Genomic DNA, 15,892 nt, shown 5'->3' with positions numbered 1-15,892 from the left:
CCATTTGGCCAATTTGGGTGGGGTTTTTTCCTACAAGTCACATTTGACCCTCTTTCCAAAAATGTAACTTTCATGTACCAAAACTTTATGGATCAAAATGGCATTTTTGAACCTACTTGAATTAATTTTAAGTGAGGTGAAAAAGTGAACTTTGGATTTAATCATTTCCAACCATTTTTGCCATTCAAATATGTTCAGATACATTGTTTATGACTTGTTGCAAGCCCATTCTCATGCAGTACACACACCCATGCCAACTTGCTTGAAAATTGGAAAGAAAGTACACTTTTACCAACTCTACTCCACATTTTCATGAACCATGATTAGCATTCATTAGCACCAGTAAACAACATATATATTCATCTCTTTTTCTGCTGAGAAAAACCCTAGCTGCAGCCTCCAAACACAGAAACTCATTCATTCTCTCAAAAATCCATTTTCTTAACATTTTTCAAATTCTTCCAAAAACTTCAAAGGCCACGATCTGGACATTGTTTATCCATCATCCAAGCAACCTTGTGAACACATTTCAGCTATCATTCCACATCTGTAAGAGGGTTTTGTGGACTGTTTTTGCAAAGCATCATCAATGGCAGAAGTTGTTTGCATCCAAACCAAGCCATTTCAAGCCAAACCTTCTTCATCATTCATCATTTGAAGATCTTTGGGACACCTGTTTCAGGCCAAAAACACCAAATAACAACTGAATCTCATCTGCCTTTCCACTTTGGTAAAATTTCGACTTCCTTGTTTCTTAAAATAGATACATGCTTTAGAAAGGTCTATCCATGCTGAGCTTCATGATGCTTTTGTTTTTGAAAATGGTTGTTTATTTCTGAAGTTATGTTGTCTTGAAGTTTGATGATAAAACTTGTTTGTACTCGATTCATGATGTGTGTGATGTTTTAATGAAAAGTGATGATGGATTCGTGTTTGCCATGCCTTGATGATCATTTGTGTGTGTTCAATTGAGAATTCTGGAAAAATTTTGATGAGCTCGAATTTGGAATGATGAACATGCATACTGTGCCCAGAAACCCTAGAAATCTTCAAGCCACGCCCAGAAAATTGGAACATCACGTACGCATGTTACTGTTTCCCCATGCCAGCCAATGAAAACATTTCTTTCCAGCGTCCAAAACGCGGCCGTTTGATTAAGTGGATGGTTTATTTACAAAAATGCCATGGCCGTGCCCCCATGTCCCATTAAGTCATGTTGTTTTTCCATTTTTATTTCAATTTGATACATCATCTTACAAAAATCATGGCGCATCCAATTTTAATCCAAATTTCATAGGATTTTTTGCATCATGTTCATCACAATCTCTAGTTTTTTATCATGATTTTTCCAGATTTTTTTGATGAGTGGATTTTAATTGGTATTAGGGTTTGTGACATGTGCTCATATTTTGTACCTTTTGCCAAAACATTTGTGAAATGGTGATACTTTATCCAATGGCTCCCAAATTTTTTGTGCTTAAACTAGACACACTCATGGTGATTTTGGTGTAGAGTTTGTGAATTTATCATTGCTGGTTTGTGAGATATGATTTTTTGAATTAGGGTGTGACAATTTGTGTCACACCAATGATGTCTAACTTCATGATTTTTGTATCCATGCTTCTTGACCTCCAAATGAATTGATTTTTTGCATGAATGTACTCTTGGATGTCCAGTTTACATGTGAATTTTCTTGGTTTTATTTGTGGCATTTCCTAATTGTTTGAGATTTTCTCCCCTGTTTAGTCATATGTTGACTTTTTGTGACACATGTTCCCATTTCATTTGTGAAATTCTCATACTTTATTAGATGGACATGAAGTTTCATATGTGATTAGTAGACATCTTAAGCTTTGCCATGGTTTTGATCCCATTCATTTCTCATATGCTATCACTGATTTATGATTTTTTCAAGTTGATGCATGATTGGTTGACTTCTTTGAGCATGTTCAAAATTGCCTTGCCTTTCTGATTTTCATTGACTGCCTTCCACTTGTCCAAATGAGATGAAATTTGACATGCTTACCATGCTATGTGTTAGGATTGATCGTGATTTATTTGATGATTTTTGGAAATGTTTAAGATTGCTTTTGAGCTAAGTCTTGCTGTTGACTTCTATGAGCTCTCATTTGCCATGCTTTGACTTCTTTTGCTTATGAAATGATGATGATGCATGATATAAACATGAAACAAATTGGGTTGCTTCCTAAATGTTTGAATTTGATCTTGATTGGACATTGCTTGCTGTTTTGACTTTCTCATTCATTTTTGACCCTAGGCTTGTCCTAGTGGTCCTGTGGCTTATGTTTGAGTTCATGTTTTCAGGTTAATCCACAAATGCTTCAAAGAGATCATTACAATTTGATTGAGTTCATCTGATTATCATGAGATAACCTCTTTGTTTTGTAGGTTGCTTGGCTCACATGCCTTAAGCCTTGTGCCTTGCACATTTATTTGCTTCTGACTGACTGTTGACTTCTGTTTCCTTTTGCTTTGTTTGAGGTTGTATACTAATGTCTGCTTGACTATTTCAGGTGCTTTTAGTTGCTCAGTTCCTTGTGAACTTTTGCTTTGCTTTGCTTATATAAGCAATTTGCATTGAGGTATATTTCTAATCTTCATGTAGTCTGGAAGACCTGGCCTGTTACTTGGCCAGGCAACTGTCTGAAGTCCTCCTTAAGAGGCAATGTTTGTGACTGTTTACATTTGTCCGTGTACATATCCAAAGTCCTCCTAAGTGAAGAGGCATTGGCAGACCCAAGGGATAAGCAACCTATCCCCTGCTATTCTGTGTGTCATCTGCTTTGCTCACACCACTGTGTTGATGCATTGCAGATACAAACCCAAGATCTTGTACAATCGTACAGTTGAGTCAGTATCAAATGTGTAGAAGGGTTCCCACTTTCTGAACCCACACATTCTTGTCTTAAGCTCTCCCAGGCCAGGGATAAGAGCTGTGAAGTCTTATCTTCACTCACCTTTCATCTGCTTCACCTTAGCCCCTCAATGGCAAGGTTAAGAGCACATTCACCCAGTTCCAGAGGTTTGTTTGTTGAGGTTGATATGACCCCTCGACTAAAACCTAACCCTTGTTTGAGCCACTTGCTTGTGTATAGTGTGTGCTACTTGTGCTTGTATGTTTGTTTCACTTGCTTCCTGTGCAAGTTAGGGTTAGTTTAGACTTGCTTCCTGTGCAAGTTAGGTTTTGCTTGGCTTGCTTCCTGTGCAAGTTAAGTGTGTGTGTGGCTTGCTTCCTGTGCAAGTCATGACTAGGATAGGCTGGCTCCCTGTGCCAGTTAGCTAGAAACCTTAACTTAGGGTTGATTTTGCATGACAACATCTAGGCTCGAGTCGTAGTCTCCCTAGTGTTGTGTCTCCCTCTGTTATCTGGTTAGGCTAGTCCTTTTTCCCTCTGTAGGGGAACTACGTCGCCCTGATCCTCATACCAGATGAGGTACGTAGGCAGGAGATGGGCAGATCTCTCCGGGCGCCTGTGTCTTTGTTTTGTCTTGTTGTGTGCTTGGAAGCTGATGTAAGTCCATCGAGTGGCATTTGGGTTCCAGTGTGGGTTTGTTGGTTCGGATGCTGATGTAAGTCCAGCGATTGGCATTCAGGCTCCACGTTTGCCTTTGTCTGTGTTTGTTTGTGTGCGTGTTAGCCGAGCTACGAATGCTCTGATTCTCCTTCGTCCAAAGGAGATACGTATGCATAGGATGCGATATCCTAGCGAGCATGTGTCGTTTCCCCAGTCCTAACTACTTCGACTCTGATGTCTATGCCTGATAGACTAAGTAGGCCCAGGATGCGACATCCTGCCGAGTCAGTTTCAGTCAGTTTCTTGTGTCTCTTTCAGCCAGTTTGTGTGTGTTTGAGCAGTGTTTTAGCAACCATTTTCCTTCCTTTTGTGCGTGGATCCCGTCGAGTACGACGGATGCGTAGGGGTGCTAATACCTTCCCTTCGCATAACCGACTCCCGAACCCATTCTCTTTGGTCGCGAGACCATGTTCTTTCCTAGGTTTACTTCGAGCGTTTCCTTTCCCTCTTTCGGGATAAATAACGCACGGTGGCGGCTCTGTTGTTCTTGTTTTCCCGCCGGTTTTTCGCGTGATGCGACAGCTGGCGACTCTGCTGGGGACATAGAGAAGTTGACCTGTGCTGGTCCATCTTCCCTGAGCGAGTCTCTCCTAGCGCTCTCTAGGTTAGGGTTTTGGTTGCTGTTTGTTGTTGTATTTATTGCATTCATTTGTATATATTTGCATTTACTGTTTGCATTTATTGTTTGCATTAATGTTTGCATTCACATTCATTATTCATCTGGCTGGTTGTCTGTTTCTCTCTGTTGGGGTGGGAGTTACATGAGGTAAAAGGCCCAATACCCAGGCCATGAGTGAAATCTAGGATACTTAGGAATAGAGTGATTCATGGGAAGCGGGTGGTATTGCGCCACTTAGCAGAACATTGATATCACGAGCAGTTCAGACCCTGGTGGGATATTATCGTTACATACTTCGGGTGTGTATATGATGATGTTCTGCGAAAGGTTATTTATGCTGCGTTTCTCTCGACCTTACCCTGGCCTAGATGACACCCGTGAGTGGGGAGGGAATGATCATTATTACAGGTACAGTTGGTGACTTGTTGGTGACTTGTGATCCTGTTGGTGACTATTGGTTCAGAATTTTGGGGTCTCAGATGACTTTGGGTTTCAGATGAATTTGTGGTTCCGAGTTCAAGCCGAAGCTTTGATCCTGTGTTCTGAGAGACACAGCCAACCAGTCGTGTCTGCATCATTTGCATCATAGCATATTTATTTTTCAAAAGAAACGCAATAAAAAAAGATACAAAAAAAAGAAAAAAGAAAAAAAAAACAAAAAAAAAACTAATCCCTGCATGCATATCATTTCTCAGGTACATTCCAGAGCTTGTTCACTGATAGAGATGGCAACAGTCCCAGAGTTGAAGCGGAAGACTTGTTCCTACAGCTTTCACCGTGAACCTTTGACGTCTCTGATTGAGTTGAGCAACTTTATGACCAGTGGTAACCAGAAGGGGTTTGTTGACCAGTATGGAGATATTCTGACCCTGTTGAAGATGGTAGTCGATCCGGTGCCGTTGCAGACTCTTCTACAGTTCTACGACCCAGAGCTTCATTGTTTCACCTTTCAAGATTATCAGTTGGCGCCTACTCTTGAGGAGTACTCCATTCTGCTGAGTGTCCCGGTCCGGTATCAGGTTCCTTTCTTGGATGTGCCCAAGGAGGTTGATTTCAGAGTTGTCGCCAGAGCTCTCCATTTGGGTATCAAAGAAGTCAGTGATAGTTGGAAGTCCAGTGGGGATGTTGTAGGATTGCCTTTGAAGTTTCTGTTGAGGGTAGCTAGAGAAGAAGCAGAGAAGGGAAGCTGGGAAGCCTTTCATGCTCAGTTGGCCGTCATGATCTATGGGATCGTCCTGTTTCCGAGTATGCCCAATTTTGTTGACTATGCTGCAGTCAGTATTTTCATTGGAGGAAATCCAGTTCCTACTCTATTAGCTGACACTTACTATGCTATTCACAGTAGGCATGGTAAGGGTGGAGCTATCAGGTGTTGTCTCCCGCTTTTGCTCAGATGGTTCTTGTCTCTTCTGCCAGTCAGTGGACCTTTTGTGGATGCTCAGAGCACGCATAAGTGGACTCAGAGGGTTATGTCTCTTACCTCCTATGACATCAGGTGGCAATCTTACCGGATGGATGTGCGTAACGTCATTATGAGCTGTGGAGGATTCCGTAATGTGCCACTCATAGGGACTAGGGGTTGCATCAATTACAACCCGGTTCTTTCTCTTCGCCAGTTGGGGTTTGTGATGAAGGGAAGACCGCTTGAGGCTGAGGTAGCTGAAAGTGTGTATTTTGAGAAGCAGAGTGACCCGGCCAGATTGGAGCAGATAGGGAGAGCTTGGAAGTCTATTGGTGTGAAGGATGGATCTGTCTTAGGGAAGAAGTTTGCTGTTGCTATGCCTGATTACACTGATTGGGTCAAGGAGAGAGTAGAAACTTTGTTGTTACCCTATGATAGGATGAAGCCGTTGCAGGAGCAACCACCTTTGATCCTTGCTGAGAGTGTGCCTGCGGAGCACTACAAGCAAGCCCTGATGGAGAATCGCCGTTTGAGAGGGAAGGAGCAAGATACCCAGATGGAGCTGTACAAAGCCAAAGCTGATAGTTTGAACTTGGCTCATCAACTCAGAGGAGTGCGAAAAGAAGATGCTAGCAGACTGAGAAGCAAGAAGAGATCCTACGAGGAGGTGGAGAGCATGTTAGATGCAGAACACCGGGAGTGCTTGAGGCTGCAGAGAGCTGAGGCCAGCTATCAGAAGAAGATCAGAGACTTGGAGAAGCAACTCAGAGATAAAGACATCCAGTTGAAGAAGGAAGTAGACTTGAGACAGGCATCAGAGAACCACCTTGGAGGAGAAGTGGTAGAGCTTAGACGACAACTGAAGGAGAAGATCACTCTTTTGCCAGAATGTTCAGAATGTGACCTGTTGATAGACCAGTGTCAGTACTTGAAGACTCTCATTCCGGGAGGCCGTTTGTCTTAGCTTGTATCTTTGATGTGTATGTTGAGAATCACCTCCAGGCTTGTTGGATGGGATTCATTGTTGTACTCCGATTGTTTGGATTTTCTTTGTCGACTTTGTTGTATGATCCTGTTACTCATATTGATGAGGTTGTTGGTTTCACCTTGTACTCATCACTCTTGTGTATGTTGTTTCTGTGCTTCTATGTTGTTCTTGCTGCAGGTTGCCATCTTTTGAGGATGACTCAGGCTCTTTGAATGCCTGAGGAATGAACATATCATGTGCATCATACGCATCATTAGCACCATACTCATATCATTTTGCATAACAGGTGTTCTTGGTCGTGACTTCTCACTCTTGGTTCCTGTTCAGGCAGGATAGCTGATCAACGTCCGCACCGCTACTCAACAAGACTGAATCAACAGAGAGGTATGGATCAAGTTCAAGCTGAGTTGGCTGAGATGAAGGCTAACATGGCCCAGTTCATGAATATGATGCAAGGGGTTGCACAAGGTCAAGAAGAACTTCGAGCCATGGTTCAGAGACAAGAGGCTGCAATTCCACCGGTCAACCATGCTCCGCCAGAGGGAGGCCCAATCAATGATAACAATGTTGCTGTTGCTGTACCCATCAACAACTATGCTACAGGTGATGAGTTGGGGGGAATTCGAATCAACGGTCAACCCATTGCTCCAGATGCCACTAATGCCAGAGGAGTCCGTGCCCCGGCCCGTAATCCTGTTCCGATTGTTGACAGACAAGAGGATATGTTCACTCTGCTCAGTGAAGACGAAGATGTTCTGGGAAGGGTTGATGAGAGGGATCGTAAAGTTGATACCCTTGCTGAGAAAATTAGAGCTATGGAATGTCAGAATTCTCTCGGTTTTGATGTTACCAATATGGGGTTGGTGGAAGGTTTGAGAATCCCTTACAAGTTCAAAGCACCGTCCTTCGATAAATACAATGGTACTTCTTGCCCTCGCACCCATGTGCAGGCTTATTATCGAAAAATCTCTGCGTATACCGATGATGAAAAGATGTGGATGTATTTTTTCCAAGATAGTCTATCTGGGGCTTCTTTGGACTGGTACATGGAATTGAAGAGAGATTCGATCCGATGCTGGAGGGATCTGGGTGAGGCCTTTTTGAGGCAATACAAACACAACATGGACATGGCACCGAGCCGGACTCAGCTGCAGAGTCTTTGTCAGAAATCCAATGAAAGCTTCAAGGAGTACGCCCAGAGGTGGCGTGAACTGGCTGCTAGAGTTCAACCCCCTATGCTGGAGAGGGAGTTGACAGATATGTTTATCGGTACTCTTCAAGGTGTGTTTATGGACCGGATGGGGAGCTGCCCGTTCGGTAGTTTTTCTGATGTTGTCATTTGTGGAGAGAGGACTGAGAGCTTGATTAAAACTGGGAAGATCCAAGATGCTGGTTCCTCTTCTTCTAAGAAGCCGTTTGCTGGGGCACCTCGTCGAAGAGAGGGTGAAACTAATGCTGTTCAATACCGCAGAGATCAGAACAGAAGTCAACGCTGTCAGGTTGCTGCAGTGACCATTCCGGCACCTCAACCTCGTCAACAACAACAACAAAGAGTTCAACAACCGCAACAACAACAACAACAACAGCAACGTCCGTATCAGCCCAGACAGAGGATGCCTGATCGACGTTTTGATTCGCTACCCATGTCGTACGCCGAACTGCTGCCCGAATTACTCAGGTTGGGGATGGTTGAGTTGCGTACAATGGCTCCGCCTACAGTATTGCCTCCTGGGTACGACGCCAACGTCCGTTGTGACTTTCACTCTAGGGCACCAGGACATCATACTGAGAAGTGTCGGGCTCTCCAGCACAAGGTCCAAGATTTGATCGATGCCAAGGCGATCAACTTCGCTCCAGTGCCTAACGTCGTAAACAACCCTATGCCTCAGCATAGTGGGCATAGAGTGAACAATATTGAGGGGAAGGAAGCTGAAGATCTGGTTGTTAATGTTGATGATGTTCAGACTTCTCTGTTAGTTGTGAAGGGCCGTCTGCTGAATGGGGGTGTCTACTCGGGCTGTGATGAGGATTGTTTGGGCTGTGCAGAATTTGAGAATGGTTGCGACCAGCTAAAGGCCGGTATCCAGGGTATGATGGATGAGGGTTGTTTGCAATTCAGTAGGGCTGTAAAAGATCGTGGAACAGTGTCAACTATCACCATTTACTTTAAACCGTCTGAAGGACGTGGACAAAGGGTCGTTAGTGCACCTGCAACGAATGGTACCCCAGTTACCATTTCCGTGCCTGTAACCATCAGTGCTCCAACTACTATCGCCGCGTCTGGAAGGAGGGCTGTTGAGAATAGTAGATCCGTGCCGTGGAAGTATGATAATGCTCACCGCAGTAACAGAAGGGCTGAAAGTCAGACGAGACCAGTGAATCAGACTCCAGTGACAATTGGTTTACCGAATAGAGTTCCTGCAACTGTTGGTCCGGCTGTGGACAATGTAGGGGGTCCAGGAGGTTTTACCAGAAGCGGTCGTCTGTTCGCACCGCAGCCTTTGAGGGACAATAATGCTGAGGCTCTCGCCAAAGCAAAGGGTAAGCAAGCTGTGGTTGAGGAAGAACCTGTCCAGAAGGAAGCGCCCGAGGGGACATTTGAGAAGGACGTGGAGGAGTTTATGAAAATAATCAAGAAGAGTGACTACAAGATTGTAGATCAGTTGAACCAAACTCCGTCCAAGATTTCTATACTTTCACTGTTGTTGTGCTCTGAGGCACACCGTAATGCCTTGCTGAAGATGTTGAACCTGGCTTACGTGCCTCAGGAGATTTCTGTCAATCAACTAGAGGGCGTGATGGCCAATGTGAGCACCAGACATGGTGTAGGATTCACCAACCTGGACTTACCGCCTGAAGGGCGGAACCATAACAAAGCCTTGCACATCACCATGGAGTGCAAGGGGGCAGTGTTGTCTCACGTATTGGTAGACACCGGGTCGTCGCTGAATGTGCTGCCTAAGCAGATTCTGAAGAAGATTGATGTGGAAGGGTTTGTGCTTACTCCCAGTGACCTGATCGTTCGTGCTTTCGACGGCTCCAAACGTTCTGTGTGTGGGGAAGTTACCTTGCCGGTGAAGATAGGTCATGAGGTATTCGATATCATCTTCTATGTTATGGACATCCAGCCCGCCTATAGTTGTTTATTGGGGCGTCCATGGATTCATGCAGCAGGGGCAGTCTCGTCGACTCTCCATCAAAAGCTCAAGTATGTCTGAAACGGTCAGATTGTGACTGTGTGCGGTGAAGAAGAGATTCTGGTGAGTCATCTATCCTCGTTCAAGTATGTTGAGGTGGATGGCGAGATCCACGAAACCTTATGCCAGGCGTTTGAGACTGTGGCTCTTGAGAAAGTGGCGTACGCTGAGCAGAGGAAGCCAGGTGCTTCAATTACTTCTTACAAGCAGGCTAAGCAGGTTGTTGATTCTGGCAAAGCTGAAGGTTGGGGCAAGATGGTGGATTTGCCTGTCAAAGAAGACAAATTTGGCGTTGGTTACGAGCCTCTCCAAGCAGAGCAGAATGGTCAAGCGGGTCCGAGTACCTTTACCAGCGCTGGGCTGATGAATCATGGCGACGTCTCTGCAACCGGTAGTGAAGACTGTGACAGTGATTGTGATCTGGACAACTGGGTTCGCCCGTGTGCACCAGGGGGGTCTATCAACAACTGGACGGCTGAAGAAGTGGTTCAAGTTACTCTTCTGACAGAGTAATTTTCTGTTGTTTTTTCATTTTGCATGAAAATCCTACGATCTGCCCAAGGCGTAGTGATTCATTGTAGGGCCTCATCATGTTTTAATGATTATCATTAATGAAGGACATTTTTTGAAATCAAACTTTGTGATCCCTGTCTTTCTATTTTTTGTTTTCATTTTTTTTCAAAACAATAAAAATGGCAATGTTTTTGTTTTTTGTGACTTTATTGAACTCTTTTTCTAAAACAAAGCATTAAACATGCAGAAGCGATCTTATGGCATTCACTATGAACAGTTCTGTTATGGCTCAGTATGATTTCGACAATCCCATCTACCAAGCTGAAGAGGAGAGTGAGGAAGACTGTGAACTCCCTGCAGAATTGGTCAGATTGCTGAAGCAGGAGGAAAGGGTCATCCAACCTCATCAGGAGGAGTTGGAGGTTGTTAATTTGGGTACTGAGGACGCCAAAAGAGAAATCAAGATTGGGGCTGCTTTAGAGGACTCTGTCAAGAGGAGGCTGATTGAGATGCTGAGAGAATATGTGGAGATATTCGCCTGGTCATATCAAGATATGCCTGGGTTAGATACAGACATTGTGGTGCATCGATTACCTCTTAGAGAAGGATGTCCTTCGGTCAAGCAGAAGCTTCGTAGAACGAGTCCTGACATGGCAACTAAAATCAAGGAAGAGGTTCAGAAGCAATGGGATGCAGGTTTTTTGGCTGTTACAAGTTATCCCCCATGGGTGGCCAACATCGTTCCTGTGCCGAAGAAGGATGGCAAAGTCAGAATGTGTGTCGATTACCGAGATTTGAATAGAGCGAGTCCGAAAGATGATTTCCCTTTACCTCACATTGATGTATTGGTTGATAATACGGCTCAATCCTCGGTATTCTCTTTCATGGATGGTTTCTCTGGATATAATCAGATCAAGATGGCGCCAGAGGACATGGAAAAGACGACATTCATTACACCTTGGGGCACGTTCTGCTATAAGGTAATGCCATTTGGGCTAAAGAATGCTGGTGCTACCTATCAGAGGGCAATGACGACTCTTTTTCATGACATGATGCATAAAGAAATTGAAGTATACGTAGATGATATGATTGCGAAGTCGCAGACAGAAGAGGAGCACTTGGTTAATTTGCAGAAGCTGTTTGATCGGTTGAGAAAGTTCAAGCTGAGGTTGAATCCGAACAAGTGCACGTTTGGGGTGAGATCAGGGAAGCTGTTAGGCTTCATTGTCAGTGAGAAAGGGATTGAGGTTGATCCAGCAAAAGTCAAAGCTATTCAAGAGATGCCTGAACCGGAAACGGAGAAGCAAGTCCGTGGGTTTTTAGGGAGATTGAACTACATTGCAAGGTTCATATCTCATCTAACAGCCACGTGTGAACCAATCTTCAAATTGCTAAGAAAGAATCAAGCGATCAAGTGGAATGATGATTGTCAGAAAGCTTTTGACAAGATTAAAGAGTATTTACAGGAACCTCCAATCCTTATACCTCCAGTTCCAGGGAGACCTCTGATAATGTACCTGTCAGTGACTGAGAATTCGATGGGGTGTGTATTGGGACAGCATGACGAGTCTGGTCGAAAAGAGCATGCCATATACTACCTTAGCAAAAAGTTTACCGACTGTGAAACAAGATATTCACTGCTCGAGAAAACTTGTTGTGCTTTGGCCTGGGCTGCTCGCCGACTGAGGCAGTATATGTTGAACCATACTACCTTATTGATTTCTAAGATGGATCCAGTGAAGTACATCTTTGAGAAACCAGCTCTCACCGGACGTGTTGCTCGTTGGCAGATGATTCTAACAGAATATGATATTCAGTACACATCACAAAAGGCCATCAAAGGTAGTATTCTGTCAGACTACCTCGCCGAGCAACCGATTGAAGATTATCAGCCTATGATGTTTGAGTTCCCTGATGAAGACATCATGTATCTGAAGATGAAAGATTGCGAAGAGCCTCTTGTCGAGGAAGGACCGGATCCGGATGACAAATGGACACTGATGTTTGATGGGGCTGTGAATATGAATGGTAACGGTGTTGGGGCAGTATTGATCAATCCTAAAAGTGCTCATATACCTTTTTCTGCCAGATTGACGTTTGACGTCACCAACAACGAAGCTGAGTATGAGGCTTGTATCATGGGGATAGAAGAAGCCATTGATTTGAGGATCAAAACTCTTGATATATTTGGAGATTCAGCTCTAGTGGTCAATCAAGTCAATGGAGATTGGAATACGAACCAGCCGCATTTGATTCCGTATAGAGATTATACCAGAAGAATACTGACGTTCTTCAAGAAGGTGAAGTTGTATCATGTCCCCCGGGATGAGAATCAAATGGCTGATGCCTTGGCTACTTTGTCGTCAATGATCAAAGTTCATTGGTGGAATCATGTGCCACATGTTGCGGTGAATCGACTTGAGAGGCCTGCGTATGTGTTTGCAGCCGAGTCTGTTGTGAGTGATGAGAAGCCGTGGTATTATGACATCAAGAACTTCCTCAAGACTCAGGAGTATCCTGAAGGTGCGTCTAAGAATGACAAGAAAACCCTGAGGAGGCTAGCTGGAAGCTTCTATTTGAATCAGGATGATGTGCTGTATAAGAGAAACTTTGACATGGTCTTGCTCAGATGCGTGGACAGACCCGAGGCGGACATGTTAATGCAGGAAGTTCATGAAGGTTCCTTCGGTACTCATGCCGGCGGACATGCAATGGCTAAGAAGTTGTTGAGAGCGGGTTATTACTGGATGACTATGGAATCCGATTGTTTCAAGTATGCTCGGAAGTGCCATAAGTGTCAAATTTATGCTGATAAGGTGCATGTACCACCAAGCCCTCTGAATGTCATGAATTCGCCTTGGTCGTTTGCCATGTGGGGCATTGATATGATTGGGAAGATTGAGCCTACTGCTTCGAATGGACATCGCTTCATTTTGGTAGCAATTGACTATTTCACCAAATGGGTGGAAGCAGCTTCCTATGCTAACGTTACCAAACAAGTGGTTACCCGGTTCATCAAGAAAGAAATCATCTGTCGTTATGGAGTTCCTGAGAGAATCATCACTGACAATGGTTCGAATCTCAATAACAAGATGATGAAAGAGCTTTGTAAAGATTTCAAGATTGAACATCACAATTCTTCTCCTTACAGACCGAAGATGAATGGTGCTGTAGAAGCGGCGAACAAGAATATCAAGAAGATTGTGCAGAAGATGGTTGTTACGTACAAGGATTGGCATGAGATGCTGCCTTTCGCTTTGCATGGGTACCGTACCTCAGTACGTACGTCGACCGGGGCAACCCCTTACTCCCTTGTGTATGGTATGGAAGCCGTCCTACCTGTTGAAGTGGAGATTCCTTCTCTGAGAGTTTTATTGGATGTCAAGCTGGACGAAGCCGAGTGGATTCGAACAAGGTTTAACGAGTTGAGCCTTATCGAGGAGAGACGGTTAGCAGCTGTATGCCATGGACAGTTGTATCAGAGAAGGATGAAGAGAGCCTTTGATCAGAAAGTGCATCCTCGAAGCTATCAGATCGGTGATCTAGTTTTGAAGAGGATCCTCCCTCCTGGTGCAGATAACAGGGGCAAGTGGACTCCTAATTATGAAGGTCCGTATGTTGTGAAAAAGGTATTCTCCGGTGGAGCCTTGATGCTTACAACTATGGATGGTGAAGACTTTCCGTCTCGTGTTAACTCAGATGTAGTCAAAAAATACTTCGCATAAATTGACCCGCTGGACAAAAAGAAAAAAAGAGTCCAGGCAAAAAAGGGGCATCCCGGCGAACCAAAAACAGAAAGAAAAGGTTCGGGCAAAAATTAGGGATAAAATGAAAAAGAATTTGTACACCCGGTAAGTCGAAAACCCGCAAGGGCGGCTTAGGCAAAAATGGGTATCCCGGTGGATTGAAAACCCGAAAGGGCGATCCAGGCAAAAGAGGGATTAAAGCGAAGACTACAGTCTGAGTTGTCTGTATTTCATCAAGCTTTGTCGTCTGCCATCTCGAAAGATGTGATCCGTCCAGTCATTCTTCTCAGAAAGCAAGGAGTTGGGAGGAAAACTGATGATCTGTGAGTTATAACAGAATTGAGAAATAGTGGATGCCGTGTTCACGTTGCCATTAGGATAGATTTTTCCTTTTGTGCGCAATTACCTCTTTCTAGGAATTGCTTCCCAATGTATTTGCCTCTTCAGGCACATTTTCAATCAATAAAAGTCGTTATTCAGATAAATGGCTCTCTTGTTTTTATTTTTACTGTTTTGTTTGCAAAAATGTCCGATTTTTTGATAAGCATTGCATATAAAAACATGAAGGCTAAACAATAGCTTGCAGGATGACAAAACATTTGAAAATCATTTTGAATGTTGAGGACACTTGAGCGTATCTTGTCCATGTATCCCCTGGGGGCATTTTGTTGTGCTGTTTTTCAGGTTGGCATCTGTGAGGACGTTTCCTCAGCAGATATTTTCCCCAAGCAAGTTTGGAAGCTATCAGAGCTATGTTCCCCTGCGGAGACGTCTGTGGATAGTGCCTTCTATTCCCCAGCAGATCTAAGGTTTGCCTATCCCCAGCAGGCCTATATTTGCCGATTTCCTCCCCGAGTGAGGCAGGTTCATTGAAATTTATCTCCAACATTTATCCTATCTGTGGACTGAAGGATATCCCCAGCGGAGTTTACCTTCCCCCAGCAGCAGTGCTATTCTCCAACATGAGTGAGAAGTCGTTGCTCTCCCTGCAGAGTCTCCCCGCAGAGTTGGAGTACCCGATCAGTTTTGGCTCCCCAGCCGGAGTTTTTCATCATTTTTGCATTTTTTGCATTTTTAGTGATCATTGCATCCTCAAACTGCGTAGCATTTCCATTCAGTATGGAGCATTACGCCATAGAAAAATTCAAACATATGCATTCATGTGTTAACCTCACCAGACCGTATCCCCGGCAGAGGCGGATCATTTCATTCAACATCAGCGCAGCAAGTCTGCTACAGTTGCTCTTGACGGCACTCAGGATTGATATCCCCACAGAGGTTTATTACCTCACCCGTTGGTGACAGAAAGTTTGTTTCTCCCCAGTGAGACCCCCAGCAAGTGGTCAACCTTGCCTTGACATATCTAAAAAGTCGTTCTTGTGATACCGGTAAGTGTCATGCTAGCACCCGCGTGTGTTTCTTTGTTTGGTGTCGGTAAACACCATTGTTTCGGTGTCTGTAAACATCGAGTATTCTCCCCAGTCATCAGTAAATGTCTGGTCATCATTTTTGGTGTCGGTAAACACCATTGTTTCGGTGTCGGTAAACATCGAGTCGCACCCAGTCATCGGTAAATGCCTGGTCATTTTTTGATGTCGGTAAACATCATCTTTCGATGTCGGTAAACATCAAGTCTTTTCTGCAGTCATCGGTAAATGTCTGATAATCCCCAGCTGGAGATCCCCAGTAGAGTCATCGGTAAATGTCCTATCTGGTTTTCAGTTGCAAATATTTGTTCTCTTTCCCTTAGTGAAGTGTTCCCCAGTCATCGGTAAATGTCTGGTCGTTTTTGGATGTCGGTAAACATCATCTTTCGATGTCGGTAAACGTCG

The sequence above is a fragment of the Lathyrus oleraceus genome, chromosome 7 (assembly GCF_024323335.1).
Source record: "Lathyrus oleraceus cultivar Zhongwan6 chromosome 7, CAAS_Psat_ZW6_1.0, whole genome shotgun sequence".
Lineage (NCBI taxonomy): Eukaryota > Viridiplantae > Streptophyta > Magnoliopsida > Fabales > Fabaceae > Lathyrus > Lathyrus oleraceus.
The sequence above is the reverse complement of the archived record's forward strand: the minus strand, read 5'-3'. Positions refer to the sequence as shown.